The sequence below is a fragment of the Mustela putorius genome, unplaced genomic scaffold (assembly GCF_011764305.1).
Source record: "Mustela putorius furo isolate JIRA1106 unplaced genomic scaffold, ASM1176430v1.1 tig00003898_pilon_pilon_pilon, whole genome shotgun sequence".
Lineage (NCBI taxonomy): Eukaryota > Metazoa > Chordata > Mammalia > Carnivora > Mustelidae > Mustela > Mustela putorius.
In genome coordinates this window covers 20,123,746-20,138,047 of record NW_025422047.1, presented here as the reverse complement: position 1 = coordinate 20,138,047, position 14,302 = coordinate 20,123,746, and positions in this window count along the sequence as shown.

Here is a 14,302-nt window from a genome sequence, read left to right as displayed (position 1 = left end):
TGAAATTTTGCCTGTATTTTCTTCTAAGAGTATATAGTTTTAACTCTTACATTTAGGTCTTTGATCCATTTGAGTTAATATCTGAATATGTGTATATTCTTTTGCATAAGGCTATCCAGTGGTCCTAGCACTATGTTCCCACTGAATAGTCTTACCACCCTTGTTGAAAATCAATTGCCCTTGGATGTCCGGGTTTAGTCCCAAACTCTCAATTCTATTTCATTAATATCCACCCATTTTTAAAGAGAGCTGTATTAAATCTACTGTGATTTATGTACTGATCATTTCTCCTTATATACTGACAAAGTAAGTAAAATATATATATGTACATATACATATATATGTGTGTATATATATGGGTTTGTGTTCATTAAGCAAAGAGCACAATCTTTGGAAGATAAAGCCTTGGATGCGTGAGAATTTGCAGTAATGGGAGAGCAGGGTACATAGTGGCACGATCTTATTTCACGCCAAGAGGAGCAGCTGCTGGAGGCAACATAGTGACTGGGGTTTCAGCTGCCAGTTTGAGTGCAGGCTGCAGGTGCTCAGGGGGCACTGTGCTTCCCACTGCAGAAGTAGGTGCCTGAATGTTTCATCTCGGAGGCTGAAATGGTCAAGAAGCTGTCCATTCTTGTTCCGCTGAGCTGAGCAGTCAGTTTTCCATTTCTGATTGATTCACCAGCCTTATATAAAGCTATCAAGAGGACAAGGCCTTTCCTGGGATCCTGCTTGAACCATAGAAAGGTATTGAACATACTCGAAGAATTGCAGTTCATGGAGACATCCTCTCCTTCCTGAATGGACACAGACTGAGGATTCTGATTCAACTGCTGGCCACTCGCCCCTGTGTAGGAAGACAAATGAAGATATTCAAAATCATTTTTAGATCACCTTTGTCGGAGCCATGATGGACTCTTCCCTAACTCCAACTCCCAGCCATACAGCTGTGCTTTTTTCTTTCCTCCCTCCCTTTCTAAAGCTTTTCTCCTGTGTCTCTCTTTTCATGGACCTGAATAAAACCTCACCTTCTGCCTTCAGAGAATTTCCACCCCTTTGAAATTCTCTCTGTGAGACTCAGAAACCCCCAAGACTCACATGCCAGTTGCATCCACAGGAATATTAATAAATCTACAAGGGGCATGGTCATCACACGTCCTTGAGAGAATTATTTCCTTAAAGGGTTTTTGCTTCAAGAAACTCCTCTGAGCTTAGGGTAACACTATAAATACCGCTGTGGTGTGAAAATATCCATTCTGTTTATCAGCCAATCTGATTTTTAACTGGAGGCTTCTCTGAGTTTTGAGCCAATCTTGAAGGTGAACTATGAATGGAGACACTGCCCCCTTATGACTAGTCAGTAGATTGCTGTTCCTTCATGCCACTCTTGGAGAATTGTAAAAAATAATCCTATTTCCCCCATTCAGTTGATGAAGCCTTATTGAGTACCACTATCTGCTAGGACATAGAAAGACATGAATAAGACAGATTTAGGATTACGACAGATTTAGGATTAAGCATGGTGACTTAAAGACATTTTTTTTTCTCTGTGCCTTTCTCATAACCCGCTGAAATAAGAGTAAACATTTTTTTTAAAGTTATGAACCCCAAAGGACATAAAGAACAGACAAAGGATGACATCCATAAGCTGTTTTGGGACCTGAGAGTGAATGAACAAGTGGTAACTGGTTTGGTCAACTGAAGAAAGTTGAATCCTAAGGGCCCACAGAGGGGAATGCTAAAAAAAAAATCCAGGTGCTCAGAGAGTCTCAAGAATTGGGGCTCTTGATACCTCAGAAGATCAGAATGAGGAATGTGGAGTAAGAGGACTTTAAACAGAATGTATCAGGTCTAAAGTAAAATAGTATTAAGTACTGTTATACTCTCAGATCTCCCATCCTGACCTGGAAAAGTCAGGTGTCCGCTCCTTCCCACCTGCTTTCGTGCTTTCTGAAGATATTGAATAAGGAGGCATATAAGAGCCTGGGATAAGCTCAGTTGAGAGTGAAGAGAGGCAAACATTTAAAAACTGAGGAACCGGAGCTGTCCTCCCTTTGCTCAAATCCCAGATTTATATCCCACTAAGTATAAATGAGCATCTGGGATCACTAGGCATTTGAAAAGATTGCCTTAACATGAAAGGTAGAGACAAAAACAAAAAGAGAAAAGGACCCTGACAGAGACAATGCAGGAAGGTTACTGTTGCTTATTAACATAGTCCTGTGAAATTCTAACTCCTTTTTTTAAAGAGACAAAACTGAATAATAGCAAAACATCATTATTATGGAATGGAATTTTAGAGGGAAGTTTCATCTTTAAGAAAAAAAATTGAAATGGCAACTTAGAGTTTCAAATGCCTAGGATCTGGGGGGAGTACCTGAGGAATGCCTTGAAGCTTCTGTCCTAATTTACATAAATGAGCTTCTACCAGGTCCTGACCGCCATGTTCTATCCCACTGGGCTTCTCAGACTTGGCAGAATAGGAAAATGGCTTTCTGTTTTCTTGAGTCTCCTTTTCTCCTTCTAGGGTCAATGCTAATTTAGGTCTAGGTTTGCCAGTGAGTAACCTCTGTGTATATATTTATCTTGTTTCTTCTGTGTTCCTACCAAATGAGTATATTTCCTAAAGCAAAAATACTGATAACCTGACATCATTCTTTTCCTTCCTTCCTTCCTTCCTTCCTTCCTTCCTTCCTTCCTCCTTCCTTCCAAGCAAGCTGTATACCCAACATGGAGCTTAAACTCACAACCCTGGGATCAGGAGTTAACATGCTCTACCAACTGAGCCAACCAGGAGGCCCTTCTTTCTTTTTTAATGACTCTGCAACATTTTATTGAAGTAATGCATTTAAAAAAAAAAAAGCAAACAGAATAAGCAAAAAACCAAGACATTTCCTTTTAGAAAAAAACAAATATGCATTGGGTTATGGACATTGGGGAGGGTATGTGCTATGGTGAATGCTGTAAAATGTATAAGCCTGATGATTCACAGACCTGAACTGCTGGTGCTAATAATACATTATATGTCAATAAGAAAATTTAAAAAAGAGAGAAAAAAATAAATCCAATAAGAACACAGACACAATACACGAACAAATTTGCATTACTCTGATACTCTATGGCACGTGGGAGGCAAAGAGGTAATAGGTCAAGTTTACCACTAGATCTACTGTCCCCTTGTCATCATCATGGTTGCTGCTACAGTCTCCCTGATGCTGAGCAGCTGTTCCACTCTCCATGAAGACCTACTGTCTCAGCCCTGAGAGTGTCCCCATTTTCTTGAGAATTCTGGTAGTCCATCTCTGTTCTCTAACAGAGCAATAGGCCAGGTAGTAGCCTAAGTAGGATGACAGTTGGCATTGAGATAAACATGGCATACATTTCTGGATCATGAATTTAAAGCCTTTTTTTTTTTTTTTGCATATTGGAACAAATGAGGGCATATTACAGAACACAACATGTGAATTTTAGGTAGAACATGAGATTTCAAAGAAATATCATATATATAGACCACATCTCCCAGGCCTAACACGAATATAGCCTCACTCTCCTGGGTGTTAGGAGGAGGTTGTAAGGAAATTTTTAAAAACATTGAGCTTAATCAGAAGATGCATACAGGTCTGAAGACTCCTCTGTGTCTCTACAGCAACCTAAGAAATATGGTTGCTATGTATTCTAACTTAATTGTCCGGATGATTTTCTAATTATAATTAGTATGCCGGAAAATCAAGGTTAACAAGTGGCTATAGTGAGCTTGTGCAGAAAGAAAACTCTGCCATAAAAGGATGGATTATTACTATATAAAGTTGGAGAAGGAAGCCGCCAATCAGGGACCCCAACAGAACAAAAGGAAGTAAATACAGAGGGCCACTTTTAAGTACTGGAAACTGACACAGCTCTAGGGCGGCATTTATTGTCCCAGGGGAGACATCTGAGACACAACAAAGGTCTAGCTCAGTTCTCTGGTAGGGCCAGGAGCAGAGTGACCGGATTCCATCATTTTCTGAACGGCATTTTACAGAAGTGAGTACAAAGCACGGCTTGCCTCCTGGCTTCAGTGGGCAGTGACCACGAGAAAATGTGTTCAGTGGCACGACTGAAAGGAAGCAGGCAAGGTGAGGATGCGCCACGTTATAGGCGAGTGGGAGGCGAGTGGCTTCTGTGTGTCTGGAGTGTCTGTGGCCTCCAGTGTGCTTCCTCAGGATTCAAGTTCTCAAAAGAACTCCTTGATGGAAATTTCTTCTCACTCTCAGTTTTCTCATAAGTAAAATGCAGATAATTATATATGCCATTCTGTGCCTTTTATGGTATTAACTCTAAGTGGGTATGGTGGTTTCAGTGTGGGCTATCACACATCCCATCACAACAACTGTATGGAGATGGAGTCTATCTTAGATAACCCATGCTGCAAATTATTATGTGTAGTGTTAAGCATTAGAATCTCTGTCCTTGTTCTTTGCTGGATCATATTATCTCTTTTTTTTTTTTAAAGATTTAATTAATTTATTTGATAAAGATCACAAGTAGGGAGAGGGGCAGGCAGAGAGAGAAAGGGGGACATAGGCTCCCTACTGAACAGAGAGCCCGATACGGGGTTCGATCCCAGGATCCTGGGATCATTACCTGAGCCGAAGACAGAGGCTTTAACCCACTGAGCCACCCAGGTGCCCCTCGTATTATACTTCTAAACAGATTTGAGTAATAATATATTTTTTAACCAATGCTTGCAGTGTGGTGTCTGCACCTCTTGCCCACGAGAACTGCCCTACATACAGGCAGGTGGCCTACATGATGGTTTAGCGGCATGGAAAATAGCAAAATGCTATGAAACATCCTTCCTCTCCAACTGTCACCATAAGTGAAAGTGCACCAGTTGAGGTGACTTCCTCTGAGTCTCCTCCAACATTCCCCTTTCAAATACAAGCAATCCAGGGAGAGCTAATCTAGAATGTTGCATCGAGATATGACTTAGGTTACAAACCACTCCATTTTGGAGAGTGAGCTGGGAAATGGATATGGAATCAATAAAGTGGGAGAAGATTTTGGAAAGCAATTCGATGACTAGAAAACATTAGGGTTTGGGTGGGCAAAAGGGTATTGAAGGTCACAGAGTACCATTAGGAGTGAGGGAGGGAGCAGGAGCAGCCTCAGGAAGGAGGCAAATAAAGGTGCTGGCATGTGGAAGAAATAAGGACAAAATCTTTGCGTGCTCCATCTGGCTCTAAGTGCACATCTTTTTTTTTTTTTTTTTAAAGAGAGATCACAAATAGGCAGACATGGAGGCAGAGGGGGAGAGGGAAGCAGGTTCCCCACTGATCAGAGAGCCCAGTTTGGGGCTTGATCCCAGGACCCTGAGATCACGACCTAAGCTGATGGCAGAGACTTTAACTCACTGAGCCACCCAGGCACCCCAGTGCACATCTTTTTATCACGGATAGTGGGCAAGACAAGTGAAAACAAAATCTGCAAAATGAGCTCTGCCACAAGGACTGAATATAATGTTTCTTTTTGAAGCTACATCAGAGGTGAGGGGCAAACTGGGTGTGGCTGAGGCGGTGGGCAGTGTGAACAGGTGAGGCCATGTTGTTGAAGTGAGGGGCGGTCTGAGACTGGATTAGAACCCTCTTTATTATCTACATATGCATCCATTTGTGTATCTCTATGCTTACAATATAAACGGGAAAAACCACTGCCCCTGACTCCTCCCAGTGTGACAATATTGCTCACAGTATAGTCCTAAAATGCCACAAGAAATCTAAATGACTCAGATTTTTTTCTATTAACAAGCTAAATGAGTAGAAGAAGGGAGAAAGTTTCCTTGGAGCAATAAAGTCACCAGATCTGTGCACAGTGATTGCAAAAATCACTGAACTTCATGCCATCCTTATCCCAAGCTGAGGTTTCTACCTACTAGAAAGCAATAATTACCAAGACAAAAAGTCAAATTGAACTTGGAAATAAAGGTAGAACTTCTCCTATTCTCACTCCAGAACCTTTCGTTTTTGGGGGGGGGTTTTTTTTTTTTTTTTTTTTTTTTTTTTGGTGTTTTTTTTTGCGATGAGACTACTGCCTCTTCTTCAAGCTTCTCATCTTGGCAAATGTCCCAGCACCGCTCAGGAGCCCTGTGTTGGCAGAGCACCTGCAGCCTGGCGGCAGGTTTGGGGACACCCTGCAGAGGCCTGGAGATCACAGTGCATCTGCTGCACACAGGTAGGTGCCTGAGTGGCTGGGTTGGGCGGCTCTGATATGCAGAGAACTCTGCTGTTTTTTATCATCCAATGTGGCAGTGGTTTCTTCATGATTCTTTTCTTCCCCATTTTTCCACAATATCATCAAGGAGATTAGACTTTTGCTCTTCTTTTGTCTGTACCAGTGTAGGGCATACACAGGCTTTGATGAGCTGCAGTTTATGGTGAAATCTTCTCCCTCTTGAACGATCAGAGACTGTGGACTCTGCTCTAGTCCTTGACTACTGACCCCTGTTCAAAAAGACAGTGTAAAGAAAATGTAGGTGGCCACATCAGATCTTCATGCTCATAGAAGGGATGGGTTTTCTCTGCCCACTCCCCCCCTTGAGTTCTTCAGGGGCAGCAACACTATCACAACAACATAGAATATTGTCTATCTTTTCAGCATGTATCTGGCTCTCAGATGGGCAGGGCAGAAGATGACTCAGTCCTTGACCCCAGGGACTGTCAGCATCCCCTAACTCTCCTAAGACTAATCCCATACTTACAGGCGGCCTGCAACTCTAATATCCCTATGAGTACTTGCAGGAGAGTCTCCATCCTCTGGTTCCTCAGGAGACAGCCCAATTGGATGTTCTCGAATGAGCTTCCCTAGCACAGGTTATTTGAGCTCAGTGGGGTCTCACTGGTGTAGAACGCTGCACCAATCAGAAAGACCAGACCTGCTTTCCAGTTCCTCCAGCACTGCAAACCTGAACTCAAATTTTTTTTAACACTGCCACCTTTTGGCCAGATTGAGAAATACTGAATAATGGATGACTTCTAAAATTAATTTATACAGACAGATGAGGTACATTTATTTATTGCAATGAGTATGGTATTTATTATTGGATATCGAAAATACCTTGCTACTTTTGCATGTTTGAAACAGTTTCCTCTTTATAATGAAAAGAAAGTGAAAGATTCTGCTCTCTAGAACTAATTATTTTTCAACATTTAGTTCTGCCTACTTTTGATTTTAGTTTTATAAAAAACTGCTTTATTGAGGCATACCCAATATGACATATAATAAGCTGAATAGATTTAAAATGTACAATTTGGGGACATCTGGGTGGCTTAGTCAGTTAAGCGTCTGTCTTTGGTTCAGGTCATGATCCCAGGGTCCTTGCTCAGCAGGGAGCTTGCTTTTCTTTCTGCCTGTCACTCCTCCTCTTGTGGTTGCTTGCTCCCTGATAAATAAATAAAATCTTTAAAAAAAGAAAATGTACAATTTGATCATTTTTGACATGGAAATACAAATGTGAAATCATAATCACCATCTAGGTAGTGAGCATATGCACTACCTCCCTAGACCCCCTTGTGACCCTATTCATTGTGGTCCTTCTGAACCCCTCTTCTATAATTTCCCGGCACATCCCTCCACCTACCATTCAGCCCAGGCAATCACTGGTCTGCCTTCTTTTACTATAGATGAGTTTGCATTTTCTAGAGTTTTATGTAAATAGACTCATAGTAGTATATACTCTCTCTTGTCTGCTTTCTTTTGGCATATTTATTTTGAGATTCATCTACATTGTCACATTTATCAGTAATTCCTTTAATTGTTGACTAGTATTCCATTGTTTATCTGTACCACAATTTATTTATCCATTCACCTGCTAAGGGAATTCTGGGTTATTTCCAATTACTGTTTTCGAAGCTATTATGAAGACACTTATAACTGTCTGTGTAGACATAAACTTTTATTTCTTTTGGGTTATTATCCAGGAGTGTAATTGGTAGGCTATATGGTAGGTTCATGTTTAACATGTTTCACCTTTTAGTAAAACGTGAAGCTGTCTTCTGAGTGATTGCACCATTTACATTCCCAACAGCAGTATGTTGAGAGTTCCAGTTGCTCCTGGTCTCTGGCTTTAGTTTTCTATTTTCTTAATAGTTTCTTTTAAAGAGCAAATATTTTTAATATTGTGAAGTCCTGAGTACTGATTTTTTTAAAATCCACTTTATTGAGGTATGATTGGCATACAAAATGATGTATATATTTAATGTGTACAACTAGATGAGTTTGGAGACAAGACTATATTTATGAAACTGGCATTACAATTAATATCATGGTTTTCTCCAAAAGTTTCTTCCTACTCTCTATTTTTAAATTTAATTTTTTTTTGTGATAGGAACCCTTAACATAGGATTTTAAAAAATTTCTTAGCAAATTTTATTTTAAAGATTTTATTTATTTTAAGTAATCTCTATACCCAATGGGGGACTCAAACCTACAACTCCAAGATCTAGAGTTGCATGCTTTGCTGAACTGAGCCAGCCAGTCCCTTGTATATATATAAATATATATATACACAATATATATATATTGTATAAATATATATATTAATATATATACAATATATTGTATATTTTAAAGTATACAATATAATATTGTTAGCTATAGGCCCTGTGCTGTATAGTAGATCTCTAGCATATATTCATGTTGCATAATTGAAACTTTATACCCTTTGATCAACACCTCTGCATTTCTTCTCCCACCAACCCCTACTAACCACCATTCTATCCTTTGCCACTATGAATTTGACCATTTTAGATTTATTATATAAGGGGTCAGGTAGTATTTTTTTCTTCTGTGTTTGGCTTACTTCATTTAACATCATGTTTTCCAGGTTCATCCATGTTGTTACAAATGACAGGGTTTTCTTCCTTTTTTAAAAGCTGAATCCTATTCTACAGTATATAATCACTACGTTTTCCTTATCCATTCATTTGTCAATGAACATTGGCTTGTTTCCGTGCCTTGGCTCTTGTGAATGATGCTGCAATGAATATGGGAATACAGATATCTTTGAGATCCTGATTTCAGTTCCTTTGTGTATATACCCAGAAATGGAGTTGCTAGATCATATGGTAGTTCTATTTTTAATTTGTGTAGATTTTTGAAATCTTACGTCATGTATCCTTTGTGTCATAATTAATCTTTGCCAAACCTATGGTATCTAAGATTTTCCCCAATGTTTTATTCTAGAAGCTCATAGTTTTAGCCCTCTCATTTAGATCTATGGTCTATTTGGCGTCAAATTCTTATATAGTGAGAGCTGAGGGTTAGAGTTTATATTTTTGAATATGGCTATCAACTGTTCAAGCATGATTTATTAAAAAGATTTTTTCCTCCTTGAATTGTTATGGTACTTTTATTGAAAATCAACTGATTTTATATGTGTGTCTATTTCTGGACTTTTTATTCTGTTCCAATGTTGTATTTATCTATCTTTACATCAATCCTATAATTTCTCAATTATATCTTCATAAAAACAATTTAGTATCAGTAGTGTTATTTCTTCAAATTTGTTATTCCCTTCAAAATATTTTTATTAACATAGTCCTTTTTAATTTTCATGTGTATCTGAGAATCCTTTTGACAATTTCTACAGAACTTCCTACTGGGATTTTTATTGATATTACATTGAATCTATAAATCAATTTGGAGGGAATTAACATTTTTTTTTTTAGGATTGAGGGAGAGAAAGAGAATGAGAAGGAGGGGCAGAGGGAGAGGAAGAGAGAAATCTTGAGTAGACTCCATGCTGAGCACAGAGCTGGAGCTTGATCTTATGACCAGAGCTGAAATCAAGAGTTGGATGCCCAACTGACTACAGCACCCAAGTCTCTTGAATTAATGTTTTAATATGAGTCTTTTAATCCATGAACACAAATTTTGTCTTTTATAAGGATAGAAGTCATGTTGGGTGGGGGCCCACCATAATCATCTGATTTTAACTGATTATCTCTGTAAAGACCCTATTTCCAAATAAAGTCATATTCTGAAGTTCTGGAGGTTGGGACTGCAATGTGTGTGTGTGTGTGTGTGTGTGTGTGTGTGTGTGATGTATGTGTGTGGGAGGGGGCACAATTCAACCCCTAATAAACAGTAAGTAGTTTTTTTTTTTAATCAGTAAGTCTGTTACTCTTTAATTTTTAAAATTCACCTTGTACATTGTCCCTTCTACAGTGAAGTGCAGAATTGTGGAGTCTGTCATTTTGACTGAGACTCCTGTCTCCCTTTGTCAAATATCTAAACCTAGCAGAGCTCCCAATCTCTCTTTCTCCCAATCACTCTCAGGCTGATTAAAAGAATGTCCTTGATTAGGAGACATTGTAAGAATTTTGATTTATCAACTTGGAATAGGTAAAGTCTTCTTAGAAGGCTTGGATTTGACAATATAAAAATAAAAATAAAAATATCCCTGATAATCACTGAATAAACAAGCATAAAATACACAGTATATTTGGAGTGTGTGTAATGCATGTAACAGGCAAAGTAATGTTCATTGTATTAAAATAATTTTTACAAAAAAACAAGGAAAAGACAATCTATAACAGTGCAAATGTACAGAGTAAGTTGTTCAACTGCCCTCGTAATCAGGAAAATGCAAATGAAACCAACAAAATCCTTTCAAGTTGTCTAAAATCTAAAAACGACTGATAATGGTGTTAACCAAGATGCAGGGAAGTAGGTTCCCCATATGTTGTGTTTTGCAGTGTTAGAGCCATTTTGGAAGGCAACTTTTCAATACTTGTAAAGATATAACATTAGGTTTATCCTTTGACCCAGCAATTTTATCTCTAAGAATTCATCCATATAAAAATATCTGTATATAAATCATATGTATATATATATTTGTTCATTTGTGATTCTGATTATGAGACCTAAGAGAAGTAAAAAATTGAAATATTATTAGGATGTGTGCAAGTTGATTGAAGTTTTATACACAGGATAAAGTCCATATGTGAATGTGTATGTATATGAACACACTTCAAAAATACATTTTTAGAGATGCCAGGTTGACTCAGTCGTTTGAGCATCAGACTTTTGATTTCAGCTCAGGTCCTGATCTCTGGGTCATGAGATTGAGCTCCATGTCAGGCTCCAGCATCAGCAGGGAGCCTGCCTGAGATTTTCTTTCTCCCTCTCCCTCTGCCCCTCTGCTGGCTTGCATGTTCTCTCTCTCTTTCTAGATAAATAAAATCTTTAAAATGAAATCAGAGGTGGAGACAAACCATGATAGACTATGGACTCTGAGAAACAATCTGAGGGTTTCAGAAGGGAGAGGGGTGGGGGGATGGGGTAGCCTGGTGATGGGTATTAAGGAGGGCACATGTTGTAATGAACACTGGGTGTTATAAGCAAGTAATGAATCATGGGACATTGCACTAAAAACTAATGATGTATTGCATGGTGACTAACATAATAAAAAATTAAAAATTAAAAAAAGTTAAAAATACATTTTTAAATAAAAAAATACAAACAAACGCAGAAAAATACACCTTATATGATCCAATTTGTGTGAGAAAATTGGGTATTTACATGAGCATTCTGATAAATGAAAAAGAATGTGATTGTTAAGACATACTCCAAACTGTCAAAATAGGTTATTGTAGGAATTGAAAAAGGGAATGGAGAGGAAGTGGGGAAACTCAGACTGGGCTTTTAGGCTTTACTCTACATCCTTATGTAATAACTTGAGTCTTATACAATGAGAAAATATTTGTGTGGTTTTTTGTGTGTAATAATAATATTTCAGCATAAATTATAGAAATGAAATTAATATCCACATGTGTCTCTTATTTATCTCTTCCACCAAATTGTCTTTATTGCTGGAGGTCCCAGCAACAGCACAACACCCGCTAGCACAATGATGTGTGTGCTACAGATAAGCAAATATTTTTCAAGGGCAAATGAATCAGTTTCTGAAATTCATTCCCATTTTTGAGGAGTTGGAAGGACTGATATGACGCGATATCCAAAGCTTGGGCACCTCCTTGGGTCTGAATGAAGAAAGTCTTTGGGACAACCCTGTGGTTGCTCTCACCTATTTTAGGGAGACCTATTTAGAAAGCAACATTTGATTAAGACTAAGAGCTATGGCAAATTCTCATTTCCTTTTCCCTTTATTGCAGGTTTCCAATTGTGTCTCTTAGTTTTCTTGTGAGCTTTTTAGTCCCTCCCTTTAATAACGTAAACTCTTCTTCCTCATCCTCTTTGTTCCTTCTATTCTTTCCTCTTTGATTCCCTCACTATCTTCATTTCTTTACTCTTTTCTGTGTTACTTCTCTCTCCTAGCGGGCTCCCACTCATTCTTGTGCAGTGGCCTTTGGAGAAGGCGACTGCTCCTTCCCCTCCCCCAACCAGGCAGATCTTGTATGGGGGCAGCCCCATCTATCTTAGTGTGCCTCTCTCAGGAGGCAGTAATACACAGCAGCATCTCCCAGGGTAACCCGGGGCAGAATCAAGGTACTGGACTTCCTAGCTCTTGTGATGATCAGAGAGGTTATTCCTTCAGTCACATTGTCTTTTAGACCATGAATCATGTACTCCGGACTCTGGTTAGGAATCTGCCGATACCAATATATGTACTGATTTCCGCTGATTGTGGAGTGGTTACAGGGCAGGTGGACAGGCTCTCCTTCAGTACCCTCCATTGCATTTGGCTGTGTGGGGTCAGCATCGCTCATAATACCTGAGGGGTTGAGAAACAATAGATGAGCTCTGGCTTGTCAAATGTGGGTACTCCTAAGGTCAGCTTCACAAGCACTCCCAGAACTCTCTGGCATTTTTGCATCACAGGACAAGAGAAATATTACTGGTATTCATTATTGAGCCATCTAGAGCCACAAGGCCAAAGATAAGTTTCTGCGTTCCATGACCATTGGGCTCAATGAACCCAAACCTCCTTACAAGCCTGAGAGCTGTGAGACTCAGGAGACCTTCTGTGAAGAGTGGATATGATCAGCCCTCATAATGATACTCAGACTCTATAGAGAATCATATAGACACACAGAAAAGCATAGATGCATTTTTTTCCCAACAGTGTAGTAAAGACAGTGGAAGAAGGAGAAGTAGCAGATACAGTGTCATCCTTATTAGACCCAGATCACTTACCTAAAGTTAGGAGAATAGTGATTTTTGTTAGTGATCTCATAGTTCCAGTGCAAACCAGGGTCCCAGGTCTCTGAGCTCGGGTTTACATCTTAACCTAGTTTTGGGGGAGGGCCCAGGAACAGCACAGCACCCACTAGCACAGCTCTATATCATGCAGCTTTCAATCTGGGTGTTCCCCTGCCTAGCATTGGTTAAGGATGGAACAGTATCTTGGTTGGGTCTACTCCCACGCTTAGGATTAAAAAAATTTTTGAAAAGAGAGCTAAGAATATTTTCCCAGTGTCTAACCTTAATTCAGAGGGTTTACACTGAGATCCTCTTCAAGGTTTAAACTCAAACAGGTCTGAGTGAACCTGAATGAGGAAAATCATCCCCAAAGAGATTGTCCATCTCTCATTTGTGATACGCGGCAAAACCTATCACTAATCGGTGGCTTGATGTTCCATTGAGTTGGTATGAAATGTCCTTTAATCTAAGAAAACTATGTTGAGCCCTGGACTGCAAAGGGAAGGAGAGAATTCCTATCCATATTCCTAGCCAGAGCAAGTACATCTCAAGAGCAGTAATAGACAATTTAACTTCAAAAGTTAGAGATTTCTTCCTGGTTAAAAAAAAAAATCATAAATGAGTTAAACATCCAATAAGAAGAAAATATTTGCAGCTGTGTGACAAAAATAACTTCATAGCTTTATGATCGTACTATACTCAGTCTAGCAGGAAAAAGTAAAATTGGAATCCAGTCTAAGAGCCAAGGTGCCTGGTATGCAGGTCTCCCACGTTGGCTTCGAGAATGATGTTTTAAGTATCTTCCAGACAGGCATTGTTGGAAGCTTCTTGTCTTGATACAGGAACCAATGACTTGAGCGAAACTTATTCCTGTCCCACCAGAGCTCCTCTTTACCACATATTTTCTCATCTCCATGCCCATGCCTGGTTGTGGAATGCATTGAGGCCACTAAAAAGAAAGAAGGAATGAGAAGAGATGATTTGATATGAAGTCATTTCCCAAGATAAGGGGAAATAAACATTAAAGAGTTTCCCTGTTTATTCTAAAAAACAGTTGTTGTTAAAGAAATGGAATGAATAAAATTAAAATTACGCATCCTTCTCTGCTATAATAACTAAGTTTATCACTCTACTATAGGAGCCAATGTTTGGCCATTAAAAATTA